Source organism: Cornus florida, unplaced genomic scaffold (assembly GCF_030987335.1).
Source record: "Cornus florida cultivar Cherokee Brave unplaced genomic scaffold, ASM3098733v1 CherokeeBrave_3.0.0_Hap2_Chr09, whole genome shotgun sequence".
Lineage (NCBI taxonomy): Eukaryota > Viridiplantae > Streptophyta > Magnoliopsida > Cornales > Cornaceae > Cornus > Cornus florida.
The window spans coordinates 51,113,288-51,134,937 of record NW_026775579.1 but is presented as its reverse complement, the minus strand read 5'-3'; the positions used below and the strand labels follow the sequence as shown (position 1 = coordinate 51,134,937).

Sequence of the window (21,650 nt, the reverse complement as noted above, 5' to 3'; positions counted from 1 at the left end):
CTATAATATACCAAAGATTGAGTTAAAATTTCCTTGATCAAGAAGTAATACGGTTTATTTAGGGAAAAAAAAAAAAAAAAAAAAAAAACGTAAAACGGTTTATATTAAAAGATGTGTAATGCCAATAAGTTCCGTCAAAGATTGCAGTATATACTATATACAATAATAACTTCAATTAAGGTGGAATACAACACCAATCCATCGATGGTACTCTAAAGCTTTTAATTATAAAAACTAAAATTGAGTACATAAATTTTGCGATACTTGGCTGGCATGCACAACCGGACTTAAAATTTGCACAAAATTTTTCAAGAAGAAAAGATAAGCTGCTTAAAGTGAGAAAGAACTAGAGCAAAACCTTTTAATTCTTGTTGGAGTTGTCTTGAGACGTGACAGTGGAAGGTGCAGCATCAACAAGCATCTTCACGACGTCTTTCATGCTAGGGCGCAAATTTGGCAGCTTGGTGGAGGTGCAAAGCATAGCAACTTTCAACACTTCTATCATGTCATCTTGGACAAGATCAGACACCACTTTAGGGTCAAGAACTTTGAGAACATCTTCTCGGTTATTCAGATGAGCTGAAACCCGGTAAACTATGTCCTTTCCCTCTCCATAACCGTCCTCTACTGGTCTCCTACCAGTAACTAGTTCTAGCAGCACCACACCAAAACTATAGACATCACTCCTTTCGGTGATGTTTAGAGTATAGGCCAGCTCTGCGGAAGACAATAAAAAATGACTGGAAACAATTGCAGTTCAATAAGTCATTCGCTGAATAATCAATTGGTTAAGATTTGAACCTTAATCCATCAAACTGTAAATTTCAAATTTTCAAATAATATACTAGACAGATTTTCAAAAAAAAAAAAGAAAGTAAATTCAGAAAGAAAGAAATGAGCATGTCCATCCAGAAAAAAAATTAAAATTAAAATTGTCATAAAAGGTGTTGTCCCAACCAACCACTGTCACAAAAAAAAAAAAAAACCGAATTCTCACCATCATAAGCAACTAGCAATAATATTTCACACAGAACACTTGAAAGTGGAAATGAGTATATTTTCTTTAAGAAAAGGAAAAAGAAGAAGCAAAACTCACCGGGAGCAATGTAACCATGAGTGCCAGCAAAACAGCTTGATTCAGAAATCCTAGGGGTCCAGGGGACCCTCCTGTGATCTTTGCAACCCCAAAATCAGCAATTTTTGGTTCATTATCCTCATCAAGTAAAATGTTTGTTGATTTGATATCTCTGTGGAGAATTGGTGGGAAACAATCATGATGTAAATAAGCCAGTCCTTTTGCAGCTCCGAGAGCAATTCTGTACCGCTGGTACCAATCCAATTCTGGTTGCCCTCCCTCGACTTCTTGCTGAAGTGCGTCGAAAAGGTTACCATTAGGCATGTACTCTAACACCAAGAAACTTGACGCTTCTTACTTTAGACAGGCATAAAGCTTCAGTACATTTCTGTGCCTGATCTTCCCCAAAATCTCCATTTCTGCTGTCAAAACCTTCACCTCATTTCCCTTCCATATTTGCTTCACAGCCACTGTTCCACGGCCTTTCTTCAAATCCAACCGATATACTTTACCTGTACCTCCGCTTCCAATCAATTTCTCCTCATCCAAGTTACATATTTCATCTGCATTGAACTCCACCGGGTGAAAAGACTCAAGCTTCCATTTCGGATCTTTTTCCATCTCCCCGTCCAGATCATTTTCCACGCCTTCATTGAGTTTGAAGTTCCTGTAACTCACAAGCAATAAGCCACCTAGAATGACAACCAAGGCAGACAGTATGAGGCAGAACATAACTAGTTTACTTTCTATAAATCCTTTGTGACCATGCTCCCCTTCACAAACAGCCATCCCCAAATTCACCTGGGTTGTGGAACTTTTATCAATACATAGCCCCTTGTTTCCTGAAAATGCTCGGTCTCCTCCCATAGTAAGAAGATCAGATGGAACTCGTCCCGATAGTTGGTTGTTAGACAAATCAATGGAACTTAGCTTCAATTTCTGTAAACTTTCTGGTACTGGACCAGTAAGTTTATTTCCCGAAAGATTCAGAGAATTCAGATATCTCATATGCGAAAGGGTATGAGGGATATTACCACTTAAAGAATTCCGAGCAAGATTTATGTCCAACAGCCTAGCACATTCACCCAATTCTGCTGGTATTGATCCTGCAAATGAGTTATCATACAAATACAAAGAAGACAACTGCTGTAGAAGGCCGATTTCAGAAGGTATATTGCCGGAGAACTCATTACTACTCAACTGGAGCTTTTCTAACTGTGTCAGCTTTCCAATTTCTGGTGGAAGATTACCCGAAAACCGGTTGTTCGGCAATACCAACTGATTCAGGCTGGTGGAAACCCCAATATCTGGAGAAATCGTTCCGGTAAAATCATTGTCGCTAAGATCAACCATTTTTGCATAATGCAGTGCCCAAAAGGTATCTGGGATTTTCCCGGACAGGCGGTTTTGACTGATCCTCAACCTCTCTAAGGACTTACAAGCGGCATAAGAATCCGGTAGCTCCCCATAAAATTTATTTTCCACAGCAAGCAAGAACTGCAACTTCCCACTCTCACACAAGTATCTCGGAAAGGCACCAGAAAACTGATTCTCTGATATGTCAAAACTAGTCAACGGCGAAAACCGGCCAAAATTTTCTGGGAATTCTCCTGAAAAACTGTTCTTGAAGATGTGAAAGGCATCAAGATGACGCAAATCTCCGAATCCTGGAGGTATTTTTCCTGAGAAGTTGTTCAGAGACCGCTGAAAAACTTTTAGTTTCTTCAGATTACCGATCCCCGGAGGCAATTCCCCATGCACTTGATTCCTCGATATATCAATATCCTCCAATTGAGTGAGCTTCGCAAGCCCTGGCAGAAGTTCTCCTGTCAAGTTGTTCTTGTGAGAAATATTTTTATAAATTGGCATATTTTGGTAATAAAACAAGTCCTAGTCGAGTTGTAATTTTAGTTACCATATCAAACTTGACATCGACTGCAGAATTCAGAGGTTGACGGAAGAGGAAAGTATTGTTGATCGTTGAAAAGGCAAGAATGACGATTTAGACATCGTTTCCCACTTATTCCCACTTAGGACACAATAATATACATGGTATATTTTCAGAGTTACCAAAATACAGACAATCCAAGTTCAGGCTGGAGTCTGTCTGGTGGGAACCGGTTCCAGAGATTAATACTCGAAGGATAATTCTCTGCCAAGTGGGAACCGGTTCCAGAGACTAATACTCGAAGGATAATTCTCTGCCAAGTGGGAACCGGTAGCAGAAATGGGAACCAGTAACCAAATACGTCGGAAAGGCTTTTGATCTTCTTGATTTACTTTGGACTGCACAGTTCACGAGGTTTTTTCCATAACAATTGACGTATTTTATCAACTGGGGTTTCATCGCTAAAATCTTGGTGTCATCTCTAACTTTATACTTTGCTTTTATTTGCATGTGATTAACTGTTTAATTGTTAAAACATAATATAAGCAAAGTTGTTAAGGACACAGATTTGTTTTCTAGAACAAACTAAAACTTTCTAATTAATATCCGCTGCGTACGACTCACAATTTTGGTATCAGAGCAGATCTCTATACACTGAGTTGATCCTTGTTGGAAAATTTAGTTTTGTTGTTTGTTTTCAAAAATTGTTTTCAACATCATGTCTAAAAATTCTAGAAGGTTCCTTAAAACTAGAAAGAATATAAATTGTAATAAAGGAGATCCTTCTAAATTGAAAGATAAAGAAAACAATAAAGATGCTTCTATTACTTTTATTGCTCATGTTGATAATGATACTGCTAATAATTTTTCTTTGTGTGTAGGAAAACTTACCCAACTTGAGTTATTGAGCAAGGATGTCAAGGAGCAATCTAAGAAGTTAAGAGAAATAGAAAGCATGAATGATGCCTTGAAAAAGGAAAGAGATACCTTGAAGATGGAGAATGAATCCTTGAAGAAGGATGATGAGCAAAAACGGAAATTGCTTGAGAAGAATAAATCTGAAATTCAAAATTTTCATGACAAGGTAAAATTCCTTGAGAGCGAGGTAAGTTAAGCTAATTCTGCTAGAGAATCTTTTATTACCAAATTTAATTTTCTTGAACTTGAATTGAAAAAATCTCAGGAGAAATTAATTACTTTTACTTCTGGGCAGATTAAGCTTGATAAGATGATTATTGTTGGTAAGCATGTAAGTGATAAAACTGGATTAGGTGTTAATGAGGCTTCATCTAGAAAAAAAGGTCAAACTGTTTTTGTTAAACCCATGAACTTGAATGTGCCTATTGTTAAGCCTAAAGTTTTTGTGGAGCCAATGCATGCTAAGAATATGTCCAAGGTGCTTTATTGTTCTTATTCTGGTAGAACTGGACACAGTCCACACTATTGTTATAAAAAGAAAGGGATAATTCTTTTTATGATTTTCATGATTATAATTTATTTGCACAAAATAGGTTTCATGCTAGAAAACAAAATTGGAATAAACCTAAAAGTTTTAATGCTAAAAGGAATTCACACTAGAAAAAGAAAGATTTTTCTGATTTTCATTCTCATGATTTTCATGCAAAGAAAAAGGTGTTTTCTAAAAAGAAAAAGGATTTTGTGTCACCTAAGATTTCTAAAACTAAAAACTTACCTAAGAAAGAGGTAAAGTATGAAAGAGAATTTCAGGAATTGAGAGTGAGAACTGTTTGAATCAAAAAGTCTGATTTGATCAAGTATGTGCCTGTTGAGTCCTTGGAATAAGTTTCCAAAAGGACTTCACCGTTGAACTGAGTCCTACTAAATTTAGTGATCATGGTTTGTGTTTAAAAGAAAATTTTGTTGCCATTGGATCACTTGTTAGGGTTTGGTTTAAGTTTGAGTTTCTGATCATAGTCTTCATGATATATTTGTGAAAATTCTTTCATTGAATTTATGATCTATCTTTGAATGCATATTTGGACACATGATTTTTTATTAAAAATAGATTCTTGACTTGTAATCTATACAATGAAAGTTCATTTGCATTGATTAAGGGATGTTTAGATTTAAATATCTGAAGTTCATAACCTTTTGTGCACTAGTCCAAATCTAAAAAATTTGATTAAAAATCTTTAATTTGTTGACTAGGGTATATTGATCATAAAAGTTATAAAGGTTATTGTTTAAAAAAAATATAGGAGCTTTAAAAACAAAATGAAAAAAAAAAAAAAAAAATCAGCTTGAAAAAGAAAAAGAAAAAAAAAATGCTGAATTCTCTGTTTAGGAAAATGCTACCTATTGAGATGTGGTCGAAAGCTCCCATGAGACTTTGAAGTAGAGCTAATTGAGTAAAAAGAAAGGTGGAGACAAGTTGAATTGGGGAATTGTTGTCTGCTCTTTAGAGTGAAAGCCACCTAACTTAGAAAAATTGCTCAAAGACAATTTTGTCTTGATGCTTTCCGATCAATATGGTTTAGATAATGATTTATTGCTAATTGATTGGAAATTGATGAGATGGATTGCACACACACACTTGAACTTGTTAGATTGATTTCTAACTATTTCATTAAAATTTGCAAGTGTAAATTCATGTTGTGATTACTTTTTGAGAATTGAAATTGACTGACTACTTTGTGGTGTCAAGAATTTGTGTTCATAGATATCTCTATAATTCTCTGGAAAATTGGATCAGGTCTGGACTTGAAAAACTTTGGTTAAATTGCTCAATGATTTGTGTTTAGTTTTTTTTAAAAGGAAAAATTAAAAAAAAAAAAAAATGAAAAAAACTGAAAAAATTCAAAAAGATTTTTTTTGTTTTTAAATTAGTTTTGTTGAGGTTTGGATTGATCATTAAGTATTTCATAAAGTCGAAGGAAAAAGTTCTGAAAATTTTCAAGTTAAGAAACCATATTGTCCATTACCTATTGGTCCCCATGGCTCCTACCAGTTCAAGTTTAAAAGATTCAAGCATTAAGTTACTGGAGGCTTGCTACCGGTTCTCAAATGTTGGTACCAGTTCCCCAGTGGTCAAGATCCACTTCAAAGTCACTGCCCAGTGGAAACCGGTTCCCACTTTGGCAACCGGTTCCTGGCAGCGAGAATGAGCTTTAAAGTTTCACTTTTTGCTCTTTGTTGGATCAGATTGCATAAACCCATTCTCTCTCTAGAGTACCCACTTTTGCTATCTATATTGCTCACATATATTCACATCTTCAAATGCATTATTCTCATAATATTGTTGCTTACATTCAATCATATATTGTTATCTTTGTATCAACATAAAGAATTGAAGATTGAAGCTTGGAAGTTGAAGAGACTTTGTGGAGTTTAGGAGTTTAAGAAACTTAGAGATTGAGACTTGTTTGGGTTGTGATTGAAGCTTTGTTTGCTTTGATATTGGGTTGATTGTTGGGGTTTTGAAGAATCAAATCAAGCTTGTCTAAGAACAAGTGTTGAAGTTCACACTAAGTGTTTGATAGAATTCCCAAAAGAAGTTGAAAGCTTCAAAGCGAAGAATTGTGTGAAAAACATGGCATCTCAATTACTCAAAGAAGCCAAAGGTAAAGAAATTGAGATTCCAGAAGCTCCCAAGCAAGCTAGAACTAGTATTGTCATCGTGATGCATGTGTGATAACACAATGGATGCAAAGCCTGATGAGGATGATGATAAGAATGATGGTGGAGAGTATTGATTTTCTTTCTGACATTATTTCTGGACATACTAATGCCTGATATTTTGTCCTGCATCATGACATCATTTTTTATCAGTTTTTACATTGTCATGACTTGATAGATTTGGATATTCTGTTTTGGTTTATGACATGTATTAAACTGATTCCTGTTTACTCTGTTTTTGTATTATTTCTCTCTGATTATTTTGCTATTATTTTGTCAATTTTGTTCCAAGAAGGTGGAGAACAAGATTACATTAAGGGGGAGAAAATCTATAAAATTTGGATATTAATTCAGGGGGAGTTTTTACCTTGTTTTATTAATCTTTCACTGATAGTTTTGCTTGATCCATGTGCAGGAATTCAGGTGAAATTTTGTCCAAGAGCTGAAGAGAACAGAGTTAATCAAATTCCATGTTTCCTTAAACAATTGTAATTTATTTTTCTGCTTTGGGTAGACTATAAATTGTTTTTAGGGTTTTGTCACGAAATTACCATAGGGGGAGATTGTGGGATATATTTTTGTAAATTGGCATATTTCGGTAACAAAACAAGTCTTAGTCGAGTTGTAATTTCAGTTACCATATCAGACTTGACATCGACTGCGGAATTCAGAGGTTGACGGAAGAGGAAAGTATTGTTGATCGTTGAAAAGGCAAGAAGGACGATTTAGACATCATTTCCCACTTATTCCCACTTAGGACACAATAATATACATGGTATATTTTCAGAGTTACCAAAATACAGACAATCCAAGTTCAGGTTGGAGTCTGTCAAGTGGGAACCAGTTCAAGATTTGGGAACCGGTTCCAGAGGCTAATACTCGAAGGATAATTCTCTGCCAAGTGGGAACCGGTAGCAGAAATGGGAACCAGTAGCCAAATACGTTGGAAAGGCTTCTGATCTTCTTGAACCAGTAGCCAAATTGGGAACTGGTAGACTTGAACCGGTAGCCAAATTAGGAACTGGTAGCAACAGTCCTGACAGCATTCGAACTTTCAGTTTCCTGTTCTGCTGAATCCCTTTTTTATTCCACTTTCCTTCTAAAGTCCTATGCACGAAATTTCCCTTATTTTTAAGAAGAATAGGACTTTGCAAATATAAACCATGTCATACACAAGGTTTATTTGACGGCTTTTGTTATATAGATTCAATATTTTTAAAGCTTTAGGAAGTTAATCCCTCTCAGAAAATCAAAGTTAATTTTTTTGTAGTCATCCTAGAACATAAACATATTCACCTAGTTAGGTTAGAGTTGTGGAGTTCGAATCCTGATCGTGATCATACAGTTGTATCAACATCAATCAAACGAAGCAGATCTTCTTCTACAAATATCAAGTGTCAGTCTGAGATCAAGTTGCTGTTGGACAAGGAGTCGCAAAGCCAAAGGATCGTCAGCGGTTGATATGGGGTAGAACGATAGGGTGTGAGCCAGAGTCAAAGTTCGGTATACTTTGTTTCAAGCATAGTGGATTAATTAACTTTGGACTGCACAGTCCATGAGGTTTTTCCCATAACAGTTGACGTATTTTATCAACTGGGGTTTCCTCGCTAAAATCCTAACTTTATACTTTGCATTATTTTATTTGCATGTGATTAACTGTTTAATTGTTAAAACATAAAATAAGTAAAGTTGTTAAGGACACAAATCTGTTTTCTAGAATAAACTAAAACTTTCTAAGTAATATCCGCTGCGTACGACTCACAGTTCTTATAAAGCTTGATTTTGTTGAGATTTTGTAATTTAGATATAGATTTAGGGAAATTGCTGGAGATCTTGTTCGCGGAAATATCCAGTCTCTGCAGTTCCTTGAGTTCGAATATCGATTCAGGGATTACACCTCTCAACCGCGAAGTACCCAAATTAAGAAATGTCAAGTTCTTCAGATTTCCAAGGCTCTCCGGGATTTCGCCCTCATCATAGTCATTGTCTGAAAGGTCTAATACAGTCAACCGAGTTAATTTTTCCACCCAAGTCAGAAATTTACTAGAAAAGGGGTTCCATGTGTTGGGAAACGTGCTAGTTTTAAAAACTTTTTGAGGGATTTAAATTCATAGATCTTGATTCATTACATAGAGACAAGTTTTATGCAAAAATAAAACATGATGTATCATTCAATTAAAAGATTGAATACTTACATCAAGGTTTGAGTAAACCTTAGATCTCTCCTCTAAAGTGAATGTTCTCACTTATTGTAGATCCCTTAGCAAGATGCATTCTCCTTGGATCTCCATCTTCTTAATAATTGTTTTGCCTTTAGGAATCACTCATATGCCTCCATGAATGACCTTGGAAAACTAGGCTTGTGGGAGCCTCCATTAGATGAGAACATTAACCCTAATTTTCTAGAGAGAGAAAATTTATTCCTTTTTTCCTTCTCATAAAAATCACACCCCAAAACATACATAGACCATGTATATATATAGGTAACATAAAGATAAGGAAAATGAAACTATAAATCCTTCTCAATCTCTAATTCACATATCTCAAATCTAATATGATTCCAATATCAAGTTGGGCTATGAGTGAGAATCCTTTGGGCTTATTATTTTTATTGGCTACAATGAATTAATAATTGGCCCGGTCCATGAACCCAATTAAATTAATTCATAAATTAATTTCTACTCCACTAAAAGAAATTAATTAAACTCCAATTAAATAATAAATAACCTCTAAGTCAATGTTGCACTTTGACCCCTCTATGCATAATTAGTTATCGGATAAATAATGCCATCAATCCGACTACTTAATTAATATATTTATTTTGGTACCTTTGATTATTTCTGGCTTGATCACAATAAAAACATTTGTTTGACAAAAAATAATAATTTAAATAAATAAATATATAATAAATCATTTTGTCTAAAAACATACGAAGGCCTTCGAATTTACTTTGTGATCAACCTTAATCAATACAAAATAAATACAAGTAGCAATGATGCAAATATTGCAAATATAACTCTCTAACTATTAATTACATAACTACCCAAAGTATCGGTCTAAGAATCCGCCGAACAAATCAAAGTAATTATTAATTAATAAAAGAGTCTATAATTTTCTCATGCTTAAGAGTCAAATGCCATGACGGTGATAGGGAGCAATTGCATACGACGGCTCTCGCAATATATCTCAACCTAACGCGGATCCAGTTCAAGTCTTAATTAATTATGAGTACATCCATAATTACCGACTATGAACCATTTATGATTACTATTTATATTCATGTATTAATCGCCATCACATACATATATAAATATCTCTTGTAATCAAGTGGACACTATCAATTCTATAATGAATCGAAACATAATACATTGAATTCACCAATTGTATAAAAACATAAATATTTCATAAACGTCAGGAACATATGTCACTTTAATCCAAATAGGAATTTGCTATGCCAGGGCATATAAATCCCAACAGCTCCCACTTGCCCTCATAGCTAATTCAAATTGCACCTAACTCCAATGTTATCCAGATGATGATCAAAATTATTGATCAATAACACCTTTGATAATGGATCAACAAAGTTGTGTTCCAATGCAATGTTCTAGCCACAAGTACATTTTCCTGATAGCCAATTCAAATTGCATCTAACTCCAATGTTATCCAGGTGTTGATCAAAACTATTGATCGACAACACCTTTGTTAATGGATCAATAAAGTTGTGTTCCAATGCAATGTTCTAGCCACAAGTACATTTTCTTGCCGGACAATATCATGTAGAACATGATACTTCCTATCAGTGTATTTTGTTCATCTATGGAACCTTGGGTCATTGGTTTGGACTACTTCTGCACTATTGTCGCAATATAGCTCGATAGGCAGGCTAGTATGCTCCACAACCTCTAAATCAGTGAGATCAAACCAATAGGCTTCTTTTGCCGCCTTTAAGGCTGCAATATATTCCACCTACAGGTTTGAGTCAGCAATTGAAATCTGCTTAACAATCTACCAACTGATTTCCCTTCCATTAAGTGAACATACACTAAGTCATGAACCTTATAGTATCTATTTCTGATTGAAAATCAGAACTAGCATACCTGACTAAGACCATATCATCATATCCATAAATGAGTATGATATCATTGATTCTTCTTAGGTACTTAATGATATTTTTCACAACAGACTAGTTGTCAAGTCCAGTATTGGACTGATCTTTACTGATTATCCGTACTATGTAGCGGATGTCCTGTTTGGTATAGACCATGGCATATATGAGACTCTCATATGCCGAAGCATATTGTTCCAGTCTCATTTGTTCAATCTCCTTTGATAGTCTTGAAAAACTACTTACTAGAGAGAGCAATCCATATCAATAAAGTAAGAACTCATTCTTTGAGTTATGCATACCAAACCTGGTCAAAACTTTATCAATGTAGGATTATTAAGATAAGCCTATTTTCCTTTTAACCTGATCTTGCAAAAGCTTGATCCTAGGAATATAGCTTACATCTTGAAAATTCTTCATTTAAAAGTAATTGAACAACTACCTTTTTATTGATGACAAAACTTCCACGTCATTATAAATGAGTAGGATGTCATCAATATATAGAATTAAGAAAAATAATGACATTCCCTTGTACACTAATGATTTATTCACTAAGAAATCTTTTGGTATCTTTTTGTAGATTAACTTGCCTTCCATAGGTATCACCCTACTAGAAAGTTCTACAAGATCCCAGAATTTATTAGAATACATAGATTCCAACTCTGATTTCATAGTAACTCGCCAAAACGATCTGTATCCATATCGGTTCACGCTTCCGTGTAGCTTACTGGGTCCAACTCATGTTTAACAGGGATGTCCATAACGGTCTCACCTAAAAACATGATTCTGTCGGATTGGATAATTATTTTCCCACTACATCAATGTACCGATGAAGGAATCTGTGTATTAGATGATGCTGACGCATCAATAGGGAATTCATCTATAATTCTAAATCTCTATACTAAGTGTGTTCATATGTGGTACATCTGGTACTCATACCATATTCTCTAACACTATACTACTAGGTATGTGATTTATAATATGATTCTCCTATAGATAAACAGTGAGTGTAAAAAATCAACTTTTATCATTGAGATCATAAAATAATCCGTCCTAGTGACTTTTAGAGTAGCTATCAAATCTATCATGCGTATGATCTGTTTCCAACTTACTTGTCCATATCAAGCGCACATGTGCAAGACTACCCCATATGTGCATGTGATTCAAACTAAAATTTAGTAAAAAACACAGCTCAACGGTATCCTTGAGACAGACTAAGATGGAATGCAGTTCATAATGCGCATCGATATCATTAACGCTAAACTCTTAAATGAAAGTAATAATGTGGCATAACTGATCATAGATCTAACCATGTTAAGTGGAATTCTGTTATTCCTATTTGACACCTAAATGCATTTAGCGTCAATTGCGAAAAACTGGTACACAACACCCTCATTAACCATATAGTCTTTGCACTATCCCAAGAAATACTCATATCCTCGATCAGATCGAAATATCTTGATAAGTTTACCTAATCTGTGCTCCACATCAGTCTTGACCCTCTCAGAATATACCAAGAGTATAAGACTTGTGTCGCAATTGGTAAATTTATCCAAAACGTGAGTAATCTTGATTGGATGTTCATAAGACCACACGTGTCCATATGTACCGACTCCAATTGTTCTTTATGTCTATTTCATTTGGCTGATTAAGCCCTTAGAGTTATCTATCCTTCAAAACAGGATTCACAAGTTTGGTTTAGGCTCCTCTGCCTCACTAGGTAATAAACCTTCTTTGACCAATCATTGAATCTCATTTTGATTGATTACAACCCAAAAATAGACACCAAAAAATACAATGAGTCAGGAATAACAAATTTTCTCTTAACATTCAATCTAGAAATGCAACATTATTTTCTATATCCTGCAAATCTTAAGAGTTTGTGATTATAGTATATTAACCATCTTTCAATACACCAGAAGCAATCGCATATCTATTCAATTTTATAAAACCAGTTTTACAAAATAACGATCCAGTTTTTATAAACCACAAGTGAAACAAAAATTAGATAGCGTCTAACCTCTGTGCATAAAGATAATTCTCTAATACTAATATCATCATACTCTTTAATTTCAGATGTAATACTCCCACTGACTTAGCTACAACCTTGACATCAGGTCAAGTACAAATATATTCCATATCATCGAGGCTTCTGGATTCCTGAAATCCTTGCAATGAATTGCAAACATGTTTAGTGGCTCCAGATTCTATTCATCAGGAATTAATAGATACAACCACATAACATGGCTCAATGATTAAATATATATTTTCCTATGCCACGTCATTGCTTAGACAGTTTGTCCTTTAGTGTCTTAGTTAGCGACAAAAGAAACAGTTTTCTTTGCCCTCAACATACACTGCCTTATTCCCTTTAACCTTTTGGATACCCATGTTTTGTGCTAGCCTAGTCCTATTATCATCCTTCTTCTTTGCTTTGCCCTTCCACTTGGGCCTAGAAGAAGATGGTATAGACTAGGTTAGATTGATAGGAACGCCCATACTCTTGATTATCCCTTCATCTGTTACCAATTCTATAAGAATATCAACAAGTGTGAACTTAAACTGATTCCTTATTTAGTTCACTCTAACAGAGTCGAACGAGTTTGGTAACAAGGCAATAATCATGTCAACTTGAAACTTACCACCCAAGTCAGCCCTATTGATCTCTAGCTAATTTTTAAATAATAAACAATCATTTTCCAAAATTCGACTTCATACTGGAGTTCCTTAGGCTATCTTGATGCTATTCAAGTCTGATATAGTACTTTAGCATACTCTCTATCTAATCTCACCAAAACATCTTATTGATATATAACATGATGCTTGAAGAAAATAAAATAATGTAAATGTTAGCTTTGGAGCGTATTCGAGGTAATCTCTAGAATATTGCACCAAGTCATCTCATTTGTCTTATTTCACTTATTCAAAGCATTAATGTTCTCTTGGGTATCTTAAAGTAAAAAGAATTAGATTTAGGAGTTGTAAATACATTTATATCCTTACGTTGTGAATAAAATATCTAAGTTCCTTTCCCAGTCAATATTAATGAGGTCCAATTACATTGAATATGTAAGCAAGCAGATAAACTGGATTAGACATAATTAATCTTAATATAAATGCATTCATACAATATGTAAGGTGAATTATTAATATTGTCATGCATATTTAAAATTAAAATGAGTTTGTTTATCACATAATATAATAAATCTCAATCGAACAAGAGATCATTATTATTATTGGTGAACAATCCCTTTTAATTAATGCGGGTCCCTCAACTTTGTAACATAATAAATCAACCAATCAATATGTCAATAACTTATCCTGATGGAGGAGTTCATTATTACTATTGTAGAGATTCATTTGCTATTAGATGAGCACTTCCATTAAAATAATAATATGTGGGTCCCTTAACCACTACATGAAAAATCGGATAATCAATACGCCAATAACTTATTCGGTTGGCGAAATTCATTATTGCTATTGGCGGGCAAATCCCATCATTTCTATATCTCTTAAGACAATGCCTTGTCTATCATATGAAATGATTCCCGATTTTATTTAGCCTTTCTAAAATCACCTAGTGTAGACCACTCCGTTGGGGAGCTAACACTATTGATTTTAGATTGAGTGTATAACGTTATTAAAACTCTAATGAAAAATAAAAATATTAAATATCTTGTCATTATAATCTAGACTCTTTAAATCATGCGTAGGGCCTTATTTTTAAAGATCTAATTACAATGAACATTTAATATTATTGTTTTCATGAGACAATCATTCTTGTAATATTAAGACTCTTCAAATCATGCGTAGGGCCTTATATTTGAAGATCTAATTATAATGGTATTAATAACGAAGGCCATGGGGTAATGTATAAAAATCCCCACTCCCACTCAATTTTTAATCATTAATAATTAGGGTTTTCATTTTATTCAAATACATGATATGATGCACGCAAAACGTCTTGATTTTAATTCAATTAAATTTAGAAAACATTTGGACTTAAATAATTCACTAATATTTAATTTGAGCCACACTTCAAAAATAATTTACAAAAATAATTTTTCGTTTCCCAATAAGTGCCCTCTAATTAATTAGTAATCAAATCTAATTAATTTTCATAATTTAATTAATATAAATCAAGTCATTTAATTAAATATTATAGATCCAATGCATGAATAATAATAATAAACAATTAATTATTCCATGCATCAGTTAAATAAATAAATAACAGACAGAAGCAATTTAAATGGCCAATGGATGCAGCTTTTAACATTTATATGCTCTAAGTAATGCGCGAGGGTCTATCATTAGCCGCGTCACATGGGATTATTTCCCATCAATCCCTCTTGATCTTCGGCCAAAACCTTGCCGCCGACAACTCTCCGGTCGCCAAAAAATTCCAGAAATTAAATTAGGCCTTAAAAAATTCCAGAAAAATTTCGAAAAATTTCTAAAAAATCCTAGAAAATCCTGAAGCCTAATTTAACCCTCTTGGACCTTCTTGAAGCTTCATAGCATCCTTTGACGAAGATTACATGGCTTTAAAAATATTTACAATTTAAAATACAATGGAAAAAATTAAATTACATCATTGAACTTTCAAACGGCTAAATCAAAGCCTTAATTACATTCATCCAAAGATAAAATTACATTCAATAAACCTATAAGCTTCATCCATGGCCCAAACACACAACATCATCCATTCATAATTATACATACATCATCATGTATCAATATATTAAATCATACATCAATATATATATATATATATATATATATATATATATATATATATATATATAATTTGGATCCATGATGATGAATTTTCATAAAAACATGATCTCTAGTAATGAATCAAACCATGCTCTGATACCACTGTTGGGAAACGTGCTAGTTTTAAAAACTTTTCGAGGGATTTAAATTCATAGATCTTGATTCATTACATAGAGACAAGTTTTATGCAAAAATAAAACATGATGTATCATTCAATTAAAAGATTGAATACTTACATCAAGGTTTGAGTAAACCTTAGATCTCTCCTCTAAAGTGAATGTTCTCACTTATTGTAGATCCCTTAGCAAGATGCATTCTCCTTGGATCTCCATCTTCTTGGTAATTATTTTGCCTTTAGGAATCACTCATATGCCTCCATGAATGACCTTGGAAAACTAGGCTTGTGGGAGCCTCCATTAGATGAGAACACTAACCCTAATTTTCTAGAGAGAAAAAATTTATTCCTTTTTCTTTCTCATAAAAATCACACCCCAAAATATACATAGACCATGTATATATATAGGCAACATAAAGATAAGGAAAAGGAAACTATAAATCCTTCTCAATTTCTAATTCACATATCTCAAATCTAATATGATTCCAACATCAAGTTGGGCTATGAGTGAGAATCCTTCGGGCTTATTATTTTTATTGGCTACAATGAATTAATAATTGGCCCAGTCCATGAACCCAATTAAATTAATTCATAAATTAATTTCTACTCCACTAAAAGAAATTAATTAAACTCCAATTAAATAATAAATAACCTCTAAGTCAATGTTGCACTTTGACCCCTCTATGCATAATTAGTTATCGGATAAATAATGACATCAATCCGACTACTTAATTAATATATTTATTTTGGTACCTTTGATTATTTCTGGCTTGATCACAATAAAAACATTTGTTTAACAAAAAATAATAATTTAAATAAATAAATATATAATAAATCATTTTGTTTAAAAACAAACGAAGGCCTTCGAATTTACTTTGTGATTAACCATAATCAATACAAAATAAATACAAGTAGCAATGATGCAAATATTGAAAATATAACTCTCTAACTATTAATTACATAACTACCCAAAGTATCGGTCTAAGAATCCGCCGAACAAATCAAAGTAATTATTAATTAATAAAAGAGTCTATAATTTTCTCATGCTTAAGAGTCAAATGCCATGACGGTGATAGGTAGCAATTGCATACGACGGCTCTTGCAATATATCTCAACCTAACGCGGATCCAGTTCAAGTCTTAATTAATTATGAGTCCATCCATAATTACCGACTATGAACCATTGATGATTACTATTTATATTCATGTATTGATCGCCATCACATACATATATAAATATCTCTTGTAATCAAGTGGACACTATCAATTCTATAATGAATCGAAACATAATACATTGAATTCAACAATTGTATAAAAACATAAATATTTCATAAACGTCAGGAACATATGTCACTTTAATCCAAACAGGAATTTGCTAAGCCAGGGCATATAAATCCCAACACCATGACACATCAAGAACCTCCAAATTTGTCAGAGAAGAAAGATCAGGCAGGCTGCCATTCATATAGTTTCCGGTGAGATTCAAAACTCTTAGGCTGCTGCAATTGTTCAGCTGGGCCGGAAGATTCCCGGAAATCAAATTCGTCGTCACCGCTAGAGATGTGAGGCTCTGCAGCACAGAAATAGAAGCCGGTATCTCACCAGCTATGGTCTTATTGTCTATCAAAATTTTCATGACTCGACCGGTGTTTGGATCACAAGTAATTCCAGCAAAGTTGCACGAAGACTCCGCATCGTTCCAGGAATCTAGATAATTCAAAGGGTCTTGGAGCTAGTTTTTGAACTCGAGGAGTGCCTCAATTTCGACTGTTGAGAACATGCAAGGCGGGAAAAGGAAAAAGAAGCATAGGAGGGAGGTATTCATCAGAATTTGGAGGGAGAGGAGTGGAGTTTTGGCCATTGTGAGAATTTCAGAGGGGCAAAATGATCATTTGACTATGGTAAACAGATGTAGAACTCCATTATTGCTTGGAATAGCTGAAAGACAAAGATTTAACAATCATATAACCACATAAAAAAAGTTAGCAAGTGTATCAAATACATAAGAGACAAATACTAAGCTGGCGTTACTACGTCAATTTGTTTTTAGTTGTGGATTGTTAAGAGTGACATCTCCCTTATAAGCCACTCATTGTTTATCTTCTCCATATTTGTTTAATTTCCATTTGATCGCTATGTAATATATATATATATATATATATATATATATATATATAGACACACACTGAACTCACACATAAACATTGACCAACATGACTATATGAGGAATCAAATTCTACTAGGATCTTCCATAATAGGATATTTTATTTTAATTTTTTTAAGGATATCACATCCCAAAAAAAATATGCAAACAACATTCAGCAAGAAGGAAATTGCTCTTAAAACAAATGTTTAAAGATCAAAATACAATTTTGAATTTAAGGGTAAATACTGTTCCTGAACCACATATCACAATCAAAAATTTATTTAGATTCTAAGTGATTCTTGTTATTTTCATAAGTCAATTTGTGCCCCCACACCGGCGCGTCGCTCACCAAAGATGCTTCATCTACAAATATTAGGGTTCATGGATGATCCTTTGAATTTGAACAATGTCAGTTAAAATACATGGAGATCCAACTATATAATAATTTCAAAGTTACACACATCATATTATCTTACAATATGAGAGCGAGCATGAAAAAAGAACATTTATACTACTTAGTACAATTCTTAAATAAAATAAGTAAAAAAATTCTGATTTTCTGTTTTTAAAATTTCCCTTAATTTTCTAAGCTTTTTCTGCAACTCAGAGAAGAATTAAGTGACAAAATTTTAAAGAAAAAAAAATAATAAAAATAAAAGTGAAACATTTAACAAATCATAAATAATAATTATTTTTGATTTATATGCACAATCATTGATATATTCATTAACAAAAACAACGTGATTTCAGGAGATGTACTTACTTTTTTGACTCAGAATCACTTCATGGGTTCTTTCTTTAAGTACTTAATTTTAAATTCAAACCTATTATATACACCTCAAAAACACAAAACATAAACTTCTTGTATAGCATTATATATGCATACACACACATATACACAACGAGTGTGTGTTAACGAGTAAACAACACACACATATAGAAGTAAAGAAAATGTTCTAGAATTTTATCGGAAAATTTGAGGGATGTTGGAATCCATGCTTCAAAATGTAGTTTCCTTCTATGTCATTCTCCAATGTTTTTTTTCCTCTCTTGTTCTTCACTCTGACACAAACCCAATTATCAAATTCTGAGAACCAAACAGAATTCGTGACTGCAGAGTGCACCTGTTGGATTTGTTTTGCCCTTCTTTCCTCATTAAATAAACTTTTGATTGTGATATGTGGTCGACCGAAGTGCACCTGTTGGATTTGTTTTGCTCTTCTTTCCTCATCATCCTACTCTTGACTCTTGGGTTATGTTCTGAGCCTTGGAGAGAACTTAGTTTGATCCTACGTAAGATGTTTTGACGTTGGAAATGATGAGATTGACGTAGATGACCTCGAGTTCGAGTAAGAACCCAGCTAACGGTTCGGATCTCTGGGTTCGGGTCATCACAGGAATGGTATCAAAGCGATGGTTCGAAAACCTTTAGGACGACGGGTAGAGGCCTATATAGGATTGCATGGGATGTTGATTCCATTGTTTATGTGACTTTTTGCTACTTGCTTATTACCTGAAGAAGCATGTTTAACTGTCTATGTGCTTACGTGCTTAAATGTTTATGGTAAAATGTTTCTTATATAGTTTTGCATGCTAAGTATCGATATGGCATCATGTTATGTTGAGTCATCCAAGGTGAACCTTAGCATCTATTTTAAACCATTTTCTCATTTTATAGCACGATGTCACGGCGTGAGGAACCCAGGGAAGTTGACCTTAGGCCGACTAGGGGTAATGTTGGCGAGAGCTCTAGCTCCAATCCGGAGGAGCTAAATGATGAGGACATACTTCTTAGAAATTTGATTCCCCAGAGAGGTGTCCCCACAAGGAGGGATAATGTTGAAGCACCCGTAGAAGTGGGTGAAGGTTTTACGGACCTGGTGTTGAATCGTTTGTTGCAAAGTGCATTGAGGGTAACAATTACTGCTCAGCCGTAGCCGGCACCACAACTTATAGTTCAAGTTGAGGAGACGCCAGCTCAGAAGCGTCTTAAGATCATTAAGGGGTTTTCTCAGTTGATGCTAGTTATGTTTGAGGGCGGTGCGGATCCAATGGTAGCAGACGACTACATGGATCAAGTTGAAACTCAGTTGACCTCAATGGATGTGACAGAGGATCACTTGAAGATTATCCTAGCAACCTACAAGTTTGCTAAGGATGCCAAGCTTTTGTGGAAGACGGGTACGAATCGGCATAAGGTGGAAGAGATGAGTTGGGACAAGTTCAAGGAGCTATTATACAAGAAGTATTTTCCAATTTCTAAAAGATAGGAGTTAAAGGACTAGTTTCTTGGCCTTATTCAAGGCAATATGTCAATGGCGGAATATGAGAACAAATTCACTTCATTTTCTCGCTTTGCTCCGGAAATGGTGAGAGATGAAGTTGACAAGACTCGAAAATTTGTCTCTGGACTCTATAATCAAATGAGGCCGTTGATAACGGCATAGTTCATCAAGGTTTATTCTGAAGCAATAGAGAGGGCTTTGATGCTTGAGGCTGATATCAAAGATAAGGATGCAAGAAGGGAATAGTGGAAACAAAAGAGAAGTGCAGGGCCATCTTCAGAAGGATCTTCTTGGAAAAAGAATAAGGGTGGTTTGTTTCAGTTTCAGGGGCAAAAGTCCGCACGATCTGCTACTACCACTCCTATACCAGCTGGGTCTAACAGGAGTGGAATTATTTGTTTTCAATGTCAGCAGCCTGGGCATTACAAGTCCAGTTGTCCCATGAGATCATCTTCAGTTTCTTCAGCTCCAAAGGCTTGTTATGGGTATGGCCAGCAGGGTCACTTTATGCGAGACTGTCTGAGTCAGGGAGCAGGCACTAGTAGTGGCAGAGGGTCACAATAGAGGCTGTCACAGTCGACTACAGTTTAGTCAGGTTTTAGACCACCGCCACCACCACAGCCTGCTATGTCTTCTCAGGGTGCACGATCCATTAGGAGGGATGCTCCTACTATGCCAGCGCAGCAGTCCGATATTCAGGTTGGCAGTTCTCAGGCACAAGCACCACAGGGTCGTGTCTTTGCACTCGCACCGGCTGATGCTTCTTCTGGACCGTCAATTCTTCGAGGTATCTTTCCAGTGTTTGGTTCTTGGGCTTGTGTTTTGTTTGACTCTAGTGCATCTCATTCCTTCATATCATCATCATTTGCACTTGTATCGGGGTTAGAGGTTAGTTTCATGGATCAGGCGTTGTGTGTTGATACACCAGTTGGGGTTTCAGTGTCTTTGAGTCGAGTTGTTCGGGATTATTCCATTATGATAGTCGGGCGGAATTTTGTGTTTGACCTTATCCTCCTGGAGATGACTAGTTTTGATGTCATTCTCGGGATGGATTGGTTAGCTTTCTTTCATGCCACGATTGATTGTTTCAAATGTAGAGTTACAGTTTGCACTCCTGAGGGAGATTGTTTCTTTTTCGTGGGAGATCGGAGTGATTCCCAGCCTTCATCATTGTATGGAATTCGAGAACGAAGTCGTGGAGATTATTTCTTAGCTAATCTTCTAGCCGAAGAAGATGATGGTGTGGGAGAAGACTATCCGGAGGTAGTTCGTGATTTTTTAGACGTGTTTCCAGAGGATTTGACAGAGTTGCCTCCACACCGAGAAGTGGAGTTTACTATCGACTTGATGCCCAGTACCGCGCCAATTTCTATGGCACCGTATCATATGGCACCAGTTAAGTTAGAAGAGTTGAAGAAACAACTTGATGATTTGAGGATGAAAGGTTTCATTCGACCGAGTGTGTCGCCGTGGGGCGCACCGATTTTATTCGCTAAGAAGAAAGATGGTTCTTTGAGGTTGTGCATTGATTACCGGAAGTTGAATCATGCCACCATCAAGAAAAAGTATCCTTTGCCAAGGATAGATGATTTATTTGATCAGTTGAGGGGAGCCAGTTGTTTCTC

At 35.0% G+C, this 21,650-nt stretch overlaps 1 pseudogene; it reads right to left on the bottom strand.

The window, feature by feature from the left end:
• Positions 1 to 49: 49 nt before the first annotated feature.
• LOC132272602 (receptor protein-tyrosine kinase CEPR2-like) lies at positions 50 to 17,455 on the bottom strand (annotated as a pseudogene).
• Positions 17,456 to 21,650: the final 4,195 nt, after the last annotated feature.